This window comes from Agelaius phoeniceus, unplaced genomic scaffold (assembly GCF_051311805.1).
Source record: "Agelaius phoeniceus isolate bAgePho1 unplaced genomic scaffold, bAgePho1.hap1 Scaffold_407, whole genome shotgun sequence".
Lineage (NCBI taxonomy): Eukaryota > Metazoa > Chordata > Aves > Passeriformes > Icteridae > Agelaius > Agelaius phoeniceus.
Genome location: NW_027509991.1, coordinates 28,224 through 39,477, shown reverse-complemented (window position 1 = coordinate 39,477; position 11,254 = coordinate 28,224).

The following is an 11,254-nucleotide window of genomic DNA, read 5'->3' as shown; positions in this document are numbered from 1 at the left end:
TGTAAGAATTCCATAAAAGGTAGTGTCGTAATGTAAGACCCTCACACACCACCACAATCACCAGCTTGAGTTGGTCTGGGCAGCACTAAATAAAAAAAAAATAAAAACTTTAAAAATAGAAAAATAAAAATTTAATCAAAAAAAAAAAAGCTTTATAAATAGAAAAATTAAAAATAAAAATTTAATCAAAAATATAACTAGAAAAATAAATGTTTTAAAAATTGAAAAATAAAAATAAAATTAAAAAATAAAATTAAAGCTCTAAAAGTAGAAACATTTTTAAAAAATTAAATAAAAATAAAAAAATAAAAGCTTTAAAAATAGAAAAATTAAAAATTAAATAAAAATAAAATTTAAAAAATAAAATAAAAATCTTTAGAAATAGAAAAATTAAAAATAATAAGTAAAAAATAGAATTAGAAAAATTAAATAAAAGCTTGAAAAATTAAAAATAAACATTAAGGAAAAAATAAAATTAAAAAAAAATTAAAATAGATGAAAAACAAAATAAAAACCGTGAAGTGCTGTAAAGTACCATAAAAGTTCCATAAAGGGTAATGCCATAAAGCGCGACTGTCGCAAAAGTTGCTGTAAAGCGCGGCTGTCGCAAAAGGTGTCGTAAAGCGCGAATGTCGTAAAACTGGCATAAAGCGTGGTTGTCGCGCTTTACGGCACTACCTCATATGGAACTTTAACAGTACTTTACAGCACTTTACGGATTTTATTTGGTTTTTCATTATTTTTTAATTAATTTTATTTTTTAATTTTATTTTTATTTAATATTTATTTTTAATTTTTCTACTTTTACAGCTTTTTTATTTTTTTAATTTTATTTTATTTAATTTTTAGTTTTGATTTTTTTGCTTTTAAAGCTTTTATTTTATTTTTTTCATTTAATTTTTATTTTTGATTTCTGTCTTTTTAAAGCTTTTTATTTTTTAAATTTTATTTTTATCTTTAATTTTTAGTTTTAATTTTTCTATTTTTAAAGCATTTAATTTTTTTTTGTTTTAGTTTTGATCTTTTTATTTTTAAAGCTTTTATTTTATTTTTTATTTTTTATTTAATTTTTATTTTTGATTTTTCCATTTTTAAAGCATTTTTTTATTATTTAATTTTTAGTTTTGTTTTTTCTATTTTTAAAGCTTTTTATTTTTTAAAATTTTTTATTTCATTTTTATTTTTAATTTTTCTATGTATAAAGCTTTTTATTTTATTTTATTTGGTGCTGTCCAGACCAACTCAAGCTGGTGATTGTGGTGGTGTTTGAGGGCCTTGCAGTTACCCCGATTAATAGGTAAGAGATGATGTTTGGAGGCCACAGTGTTACAGGTAGGGGTTAAACAGTTTTTTACGGTCTTTCAGGTGATTTTTCAGGGATTTTTAAGGATACTTTAAGGTGTTTTTTTCAGGAGTTTTTAGGAATTCTCTGGAAATGTTTAGGATACCTTTAGGGCTTTTAAAATAATTTTTAGGGTGTTTTAATGACTGTCTTACCGGGGCGCCCCAGCCACCCAAGCCACCCCGTGCCGGCGCCGCGGCGCTCCAGCCCAGCCTCCTGTCAGCGCCGCCCGTGGTCGCTTCCCCTCTCCTGCCGCCGCCGCTGCATGGCGGGCCGAGCTGCGCCTTCCCCACCGCACCCTCCCGCTTCAGAGCTGCTGGATGGGGTGGCTCCGCCGCCTCCTACAACCACGGACGTCCCGGCATTGCCTTCCACGGCTGCAGCCGCAGCCCCGTTCCCGTTCCCGCAGCTCCGCCGCCTCCCACACCCCCCGGCCCGCCCGCCGCCATGATGACTGCCTGCGCTGCAGTAGTGACGGAACCCATGCATGCGCAGTTGCTACAACCCCAGCACCAATGATATCACTCTGCGCCAACTCATCGAACCACAGCGCTGCTTCAGGGATCAGCCGCACGCATGCGCAGTTCTATCTCCACGGCCCGCTGCCACCCACCACTGCTTTCGCCGCAGCTTTGGCACAGCCCGATCCCGGTTCCGAGCCGCTGCGTGCCGCTGTCCGGCCACAGCCGGCATCCCTGTGCCCTGTCACGCCACTTCTGCCGCCACTGCGTCTATACACGGCACCACAGCAGGCGAAAACTGCAGCGCCTTGCATGTATCCTTCTGCGTCTCTCCTTGTGCCGGGCACCGAGAGATCCCTCCGCAGTGCCGCGCGTAACTGTGCACAACCGATACCTGGTGTGCCTCCGTGCTTTCGCCTTCCACACTCCTAGCACCCAGTGGGACTACTTTGTGTCACGATTCGTCTGCACAGCCACATCCATGCACACAAACCGTGCGACGAGGAGGAGGAGGAGGAGGCTGGAATATGACAGCTGCTTTAATAAATACAGGACAGACAGAGAATTATTTTGCCCCTGCAAATGCCAACCCTTTGATCCCAACACAAAAGAATTTTGAAAAAGAACTGTTCCCAAATAGCACCAGAGTCCCCTCAGTGTTTGGGACAGATTTCTTGACCCAAAATTAGACAGTAAACCCTGAAAATTCGCCAGCATTAATGCCAAAATTAGAAAACTCACAAAAATCTTTTGATAATTTTCAACTAACAGATTGGTGTGAAAAATGCCAATCACTTGCTTTTAAAATTTTGAAAGTTTAATAGTAATAAAATGGTTATAAAAACAGTAATACAATTAGAGTAATAATAATTTGGACAATTTGAATTAGGACAATATGAGACAACAAAAACAAAGAGTTACGGACGTCCGGGTACCTTTTTCTGGGCAGCACGAGCCTGAAAAAGGACCCCCGTTAACAAAGGATTAACCTTTAAAAGCCATAGCCTGTTGCATATTCATACACTTCATACATGGTGCATAAATTCCATTCTAATACAGGATTCTGTCTGGTCATCATCCACTTCTTCCTTCTAATCCTTACGGTGCCTTGGAGGCAGGAAGAAGTTCGTTTCTTCTGATAAGAGGGCAATAAATTCTTTTTCTCTGAAAGATTTAGGTGTCCTGTGGCTGCTATCTTGCTGCAAGTCCTTTCTTTAAAAAAAGTATCTTACATAGCATCGTTTCTATTTTAACAGTTTTTGTAACCTAAAACTATATTTAACACACTACTTAAGAGAGTTAATACAGCATTACTTTCTAACACAACACATATAATATTAATTTTAATATTTCCAAAAAGCCAATCATAAAATACACGCACTTTTCACAATCCCCACTCTTATTCTTTGTAAATCCTTTGGCTTGAGCAGTATTTCTTATCTACTTGCATCTTCTGGACTATCTGGGCAAAATAAAACAGGGGATTACACAAGGAAGAAATATAAAAATAGTTGCAACACATAAAATGAAAGACCTTAATTTCTTCTAATACATTACCCTACCAGCTAGGTTTTAACATTGTTATCTAATTTTTGGACCGGTACCTGGATTATTATATGCATATATATTTTTTTCTTCTTTGATTTCTTTTGCTTTTTCTAGAATGACTTTTCTGTGGTCATCAATTTTCAACAATTTGATATATTAAACTTTCCACACTCCCTTTTTTGGCCAATAAATAGTCTAAAGCCAACCTATTCTGATACCCTACAGTTTTTGTTTGGCTTAGCTGACTTGATATCAACTCCAATGCCTGGGCAGCTCCATTTGCTATCATTTCTATAACTGCTTGGAGTCTTGTAATACGACTCAATAGATAATTTGGGGTCAATACACAGTTAAGTTGCTGTGCCGGTTTTACCTTTTTGTTTATTATTTGTTTTTTTACCAAATCTCGAACCGTATCTTCAAGATTAAATGTAAAACAAATCCATCTCTCTCCTTTTGGATATTCAATTCCAAATCTATTACCACTTTTTCCTAAGTTTCTTGTAATCCAATAATTTACTCCATTTTGCCTACAGGTTCTTAATTTGGATGGGTTATAACAGTGGCTGTTGACATAGGTGTGTGTAATTAAAGAGGAACTTTGGTATCTTTCCACGTGATGCTTTCTGCAGCATTTGTGACACAATCTTCTGGTATCCCGAAAGGGAAAAGAGAACAAATGAGTGCCAGAAGCAGGAATAACAGAGGTCCAGTATGGCTTATACTCCCATCTCCCAGGCCTGTGAGGTTGCAGCCCATAGCAGGTGTATTTGATCTTCTCGGTGGTGAAATACAGAGGCCAATCTGGTCTTGCCCTCTATTTCCTTGTCACTTTCTCTTAACTAATTTCCAGGCAAATTGGTTTTGACACCCTTTAACTGTGGTCTCTTACCATTCTTCAGGTATCTCTCATTCAACAGGCAGTAATAATTCCCATCCACAAAGCTAAGTTATTACTTTAACACTTTTTGCAATAAGAGCATAAATGTTGTGAACTACAATACTAATTATTCTCACAATTCAAGCATTTACTTATAACCCAGCTAGCATGTCCAGTATTGGAATGAATCAAAGTTTACTGATGGAAATGGTAATTCCCCTTCTCCCCTGTACAATTCTCAGGCTAAGGTCAGAACACAAAAACAGTCTTGATCCTTCTATCTGGAGTATTCCTCCCCTAAGGAGATGTTTTATTCAGGCCGTGCTTGAAACCAGTGGTATAAGCATTGTCTTCTGAATTCAGTGTTATTCTTTGTACATTTCTTGGATCATTTTGCTTTTTCCAAACTATTACCGCTCAGTCCCCATTGGAAAGTCAGTTTGGTATCACCCGGTTTAAATGTGATAGTCCATTGATTCTGCTGGCATGAATTCACCCTTTTTCCGTGATTCTGATTGTTGCTTCGGTAGTACCTGGATAGGACTTCTTAATAGCATAGTAATAAAAGTAAGATAATACTGCATTAACTTTTACCATTCACTTTTCTTCCAAACTTTCTGGGTTTAGCTAAAAGCTTTTTCCACAGCAGCCTCTTCTTCTTCTATCCAGCTGTGCTAATAGCTGCAGAGGCAAATTCTTCTTTTTGTGAGTTACAGTTAGTTAAATAAGAAAAGCTAGACCAATTTTAACACTAGATGTATCACATCTATTGCTTTTTACTTTTTGGGCAGCATTTAATTGTTTTTGCCTTACAAAACCATTCTTCAGGAAAAAAAACCAAAAACCAAAAAACTTCTTTTTAACAGCAAACAAAACATATAAAAGAAAAGACCCAAAATCTTCTTACTTAAGAAAAACAAACCACTTTGTGAGGTTTGGAGAGCCAGCAATCTCTGCTTTGATTTTATCTTTTAGTGCTAGCCCCCTCCCGCTCTTTTCACGGCCTTGCTGTCAATGCCATGCTGCCACTTCGCTGCAGGGCCGGAGCAGGGGAGAACAGCCACGGGCATGGGGACCCTGGGGGCAGCCTTGGGTCCCTTTTGCCCTCTCTCTCTCTCCTTCTCTCTCTTTCTCTTTCCTTCTCTCTCTCGGCCCACTTACCGGGGCCGACACTGCCATCCTCGACTCGGGACCCCGGCAGTCTGGGAGCCCCCCCCGGCAGTTCCGCCACGGAGCCAGCCCGCTCCTGCCCGGCAAACCCGTGTGTCCCCTGCTGCCAGCACCGCCGCCGGGTCACCTCCACGGATCGGTGCCTGCCGCAGCCTCCGAGACCCTGCTGCTCGTAGGGAGCGGTCAGACACCTCCCAACTTTGACAACCCCAAACTTGGCGTCCCCAGGTGCTCCTGACATTCTTTTCCTTTCTCTAGTCAACTTATCCTCTTTTCCCTTCAAGGAGGGCCTGTTCTGCTAAACCCTTTCTGGACCTCAGTTCAGCATTGAATAACCTCCTAACAATTGTGTGTTAAGACACTTCCCTGCCTTTCATGCAAAAACCCCACATTCACACTTCTGCTCTCTTCTAGCACCAAAATGTCATCACTTCACATTCTAACATCTCAGAGTTTGCTAACCACCTCCCTACTTCAACTTCTCTTTCTTCTCTTCTTACCTGTTTTTTTTTTTTTTTTTTTTTTTTTTTTTAATTCAACAGACCTCAGATGGTACGAGGTGAACCTAACTAAATTACTTCCAAAAGTAGGCTTACAACTTTCTTTTACTAGGATTGCAGTAGCTGTTAAATACCTACTGGCTAGCTGTGGCTTACTGAGTCTAACATCTTTGATATATAAGCTACTAGATACTTTTTTACTCTTCCTTACTCTTGAATTAAAATTTTATGAGCTACTCCATTTTCTGTATTTATGTATAAACGATAAAGGATTTTTCTAACAAAGGTAAGCTTAAAGCTGGTACTTAGGCTAGTTTTAAGTTAACTCTTTTAATTTAACAATATCTTCTTTGGTCCGTTTTATATCATCTCCTTCTGTCAATTTTTTTCATACACGAATTTTGCTACTTGTGCGTACCCCTCAATCTATAATCTATAATATTTCAATAATCTAGGTAATTTTCTGATCTCTCTCTTTGAAGAGGGAGGGAGAATGAATAAAATTCTTGCAATTTTCTCATGGTTGGTTTTCTAGCTGCTTTTATTTATTAAGTGTCTAAGATATTTTACCACTGGGTAGTGAGTCTGAGTTCTTTTATTAACCTCCCTTTAATCTTATACTAGTCTATAACTGCCATCAGACTTTACTGGGGGAAAAGGGATATTATGAGGAAACATACAAGGTTCTAATGCCCCATCCTTTATTAGTCCTTCTATGACTGGCTTCAAATCTTCCCGTCCTTCTAAAGATACAGGATACTGACGTACACGTACGGGACAATCTCGTCTCTCAATTGTAACCCTTATGGGGTCAATATTTAATCCTCCCCTATTTCCTTCTCCAGCTCAAACTTCTTTGTCGATTTTTTTTTCTTCATCCTCTTGGCCTAATTTTAAAACTCTAGCTGTCATTTTCCCATTTTCTGATATAACTCCTATTCTTAATTGCACTTGTAAGACTCTTCCCAATAAATTGCTACCTGCCCCTGGGACCAATAAGACATCTCCCATCCAAATTCTAGTTTCTTCCCTCAATTACTACATCTTTAATGACCAGAAATGTAAAACTTTCTCTTTTTGCCCCTGTTACTTTCACTATATGTTTGCTCACACTATAACTTTTTGGAATATTTAACAGGCAGGTTCTCTCTGCCCCTGTGTCTATTACAAATTCCAGTTCTTCTTCTTGGGGACCCACTTTTAAAGTTATCACAGGCTCCAGATGGTATTTGTCCCCCCCAAAAAATTAGAGCTTATGACCTCCCTATTCCTCCTCTGTGCCCATCTCTTTAAAGATTTTCAGATCTTCTGCTTACTTAGGACCATTTTCCTATTTCTCTTAAGTTTGTTTATCTATTTAGCTGACGTTTCTTCTTTCCCCTCTAAAAGCTGTCCCTTAAAAACTTTTTTTTTCCTGCATTTCGCCTTTGATATGCTGTCTCATTTATTCCTTTGATTATGTAATTACGATAATTATTCACGTGTTTACTCCCCTCCTTATTATTTTTACCCCACTCAGGAGGTACAGTTGGCATTTTGTCTTCTCTGGGGGTCCCCACAGATTATCTTTTTTCCTAAGCTTTTATTTCAGCTGCTCTGATTGCCTTTCTTCCTGAGAAAAATATTATTTTCATTACAGACCTCATCTCTTCTCAAATATAAATGTTTGGACCTAAAAATTGGTCTAATAGTTCAGCTATGCCTATGGGATCCTCCAAATATCCCTTTTATTTATTTCTTAAAATTTCAGACCTCAGACGAAGTCAAAGGAGCATTCACAAACCCTGGTCCGCCCCCTCCTATGGGAACCTCTTTTAATGGAAATAGACCAATCCCTTTATCCCATTCTTTTTGGATTTTTATCTTCTATAGCTTTTCTCCCGTATTTTGAGGATGAATCAGGAGAGGGCTTTCTTTTACCAGACCTTTTAGTGTTTCGATAAGGTGATTCCTTTAGAGAATTCCGCTGAGCAGCCGGAGCTGTGGTTACTAAGGGAACGGAGCTCAGGGCAGGACGGGGGAACTCGGCACAGCTCACGGTCTCGATGCTCCAAAGGCGGGGTCTGCAGCCGGGATCGTCCCAGGGGCCGTTCCGGTGCAGACCGAGCTGCAGCGTGGATCGGCCCCACATGGCTCACGGCGGCTGATCCGGCAGAGACAAAACTGGCGACGGACCCCGGCTGCAGCGGCGGGAACCGAGCAGAGTCAGGGCAGCCGGGGATGGGACAGACGGGACCCCCCCTCGGTGCGATCAGCGCGGTACCCACGGTGCACACGGCAGGACGGACACCCCGCCCCTTGCGCCGGCACGGCCAGCGGAGCGGCCGCGGGCCAGGCGGCCGGGACCGGGACAGACGGACTGTGCCGGAGCCGACACAGAGGCTGGGGCAGCCGCGAACGAGTGGGGGAACAAACGGGAATGGATGAGGTAATATTTCTATAAGCAAGATTGAAATGAAAGCGAGCTTTGAGATCCCTCAGTTACTGAACAACAGGAAAACAACGGTGTGGCCAGCTGAAGGTAATCCCTTTGATGAAACAACACCTTCTGCCTGCAGACAGCTCCAAGGGGCCGAGCAGACCCTACTAGCTTGGCAGAAGGGGTCCAAAGAGGAGCTTTTAGGGTTTAAAATGTAACACAGTATGGTAATGTAGTGATTCTTATAGGCTGTATGGACATGCTGTAGCATTTGTGTATTGTACTAGATTGGTTAGTGAGAAGTAGAATATTCAACACAGAAGATGATTTATTATATTGTAATGGGAACTTCACTCTCTTGACCTTTTACTCACTTACCCCTTTTTACTCTTATGCTTTTGCTCTCTTACCTTTTTACGCTCTTACCCTCTCATCGTCTCAACCCCTCTCTTCTCTCAGGCCTGCTCTGAGCTGTGGCTGGCAGCTCCCAGCAGGCCCCTGCACCCAGGCCCTTTGCAATAAACCCCAAGTTCCAAAAGGCCCCTGCCCCCGGGCCCTTTGCAATAAACCCCAAGTTCCACGACCCGGCTTCAGAGATCACTCGTCCCGACCGTGCTACCCCCCGATGCTCCTACAGGTAGAAACTCACTCACTAGTAAGGAAAAATCTTTCCAAAGCATTTTTTTCTATTTTTATCCTCCGAGTATTCCAACTTCTTTTGCTAAATTTCTACAGATTGGAGTTCAAATTACCATTTCTGACCAGTGCAGAGACAAATGATGAAACATTCCTGAGTTATTCTTACTCTTCAACTTATGGAAGTAGCTAGCACTCAATTTGCATGATCTAACCAAAGTAGCCATTTCACAGAAAAGCACTTTCTATAGCAATATTGAAAAACTATAGATTGAGGTAAAACCATCAAGTTTCTGCCCTCACTGCTGCAAAGTCACATGTTTGAAGACCATCCCACTGAATTTTCTAAAGATGTGTGAATGTGTCATCTGGACCACAGGAGATAAAGCAGGGTTAAAACGCTGGCTGAGCAAAACTGGAGTTAACAAACACAAGGTTCATCAACCTTGTAATAGAAGCTTGCAGAAACCTATCAACGCTTATCCAATAAAGCCCTGTGGCACTTTGTTCTTCCCACTCCTCCCAAATCTCCATCCGTCTGAGGCAGCATCAGCAGGAAATTTTGCACGGAAGCTTGCCAGATAAAATAGCTATATCATCTGCCATTAGTTTTAGAGAGTTATTCAAAAATAGATTAAAAATTATATATTATTTTTTAGCTGTGTCCTAAGTTAGGGATGGGCCAAGTCTTGTGTCTTTGTCTCACAGAAAGGTGGTTCATGTATCCTTTAATATCATATGTGCAAATATTTCCAATCTGCATTCTGCCTTATCAGAAGGCTAATTAATTACTTTATTATAGTATATTACATTACATCTAAACTGAATCTGCCAAGTACTCAACCCTGCACACACCACACACTACTCGTTACTGTCACCCAACAGACCCGACACACACACACACTTGGCCCCGACAGGCCAAGGAAACAAAACACCATCACTTTGGGTGACCAATCTCCACGTTGCATTCTCCTTCAGCACAAGCACAGGCACAGCAAATGAGATAAGAATTGTTTTTCCTTCCTTTGAGGTTCAGAGAATGTGAATCCCAGAAATATTCTTGGGAAGAATTGTATCTTGCTTTTCTCTGTGAAGAGAAATGCGGTGACAGGTGCACCCTGGCCTGCAGGGCAAAGAATCACGGAACGGTTTGGGTGGGAAGGGACCTTGAGGTTTATCTTTGATTTATCCTACACTTCAACAGGCAAGAGGGGGCTCATCTGCTTCAGAGCTGCTTGCTTTTCTCACACCTTTCACAAGCAAAGCCTGAAGCAAACCCTCCCAAGTTGCCCTATCGACCAGGGGACCCCATAGCACTCGGTGACACTGCCAGCAAAACCTCAAACTTTTACTCACACAGGGACGAGGCCGTGCACTCAGTCGTAACCCAGATTCACTTTTTCCAACAGTAGCCTCGAACTTCCTTTGTTCTCTGTGCAGGCCTTTTTGCAAGCACACCGATTAACAGACTACACAAGTTTCACCAGCAGACTTCAGCTCAATCCAAAATTGGTTTCTACCCCGAGTAAAATTTCCAACCCCCTGTTCCAACCTGCGATGTTTGGAATTTTAGGAGGTGGCAGCCCACTCGAGATCAAAGTTCCTGGGCAGGGTGCAGGCCCACGGACACAGATGCCATCCCTTTTCCAAGGGAAACTAAACTCATCACCCCAGTTTCCTTACATCAGTTTGCCGAAGACGTTCACCGCTCCCAGGTCACTCAGAGTTCTCGTCGGCCGCAGACTCGGTCTTGGAGTTACGGAGTTACGCTTCCTCCTAACACTCACCTCCTCACCTCAGCCCCCTGCTGCTGCGTCCCTTTCTCCACCCCTAACCCTACTCTATTTTCCAGCCCGCCCTTGCTCCATCCCTCACTCCGCTCTTAACCCGTCCCACCACACTTCCCGCTCCATCCGTTACTTCACCCACCACCCACCCGTGAGTCCCCTGCAGCAGCACGCAGGAGCCCGAACCCTCGGAGGATGGCGCAGCTCTCGCAGCAGGACAACACCCAAGCGAGATAGGCAGGGACAACGTCTGTGCGCTGCAGGGTGTCACAAGGGGCTGCGGGCTGAGGGGAGGGGGCTGGAGAGTGACACAGAGGATGGGGGGAGCTGAGAGGCAGAAGGGGGCTTTAGGAGCAACTGCGGGGCTCCAGGGTGGCACAGAGATGCTGAGAGGCTGGGAGCGGGGAACTTGAGGGTGACAAGAAGAGAGTGAGGGGAAGCAGATGCCTTGAGGGGCAAAGTGGGGGCTGCTTGAGGGTGACAGGTGAACCACCCCTCACACCACCCCTAA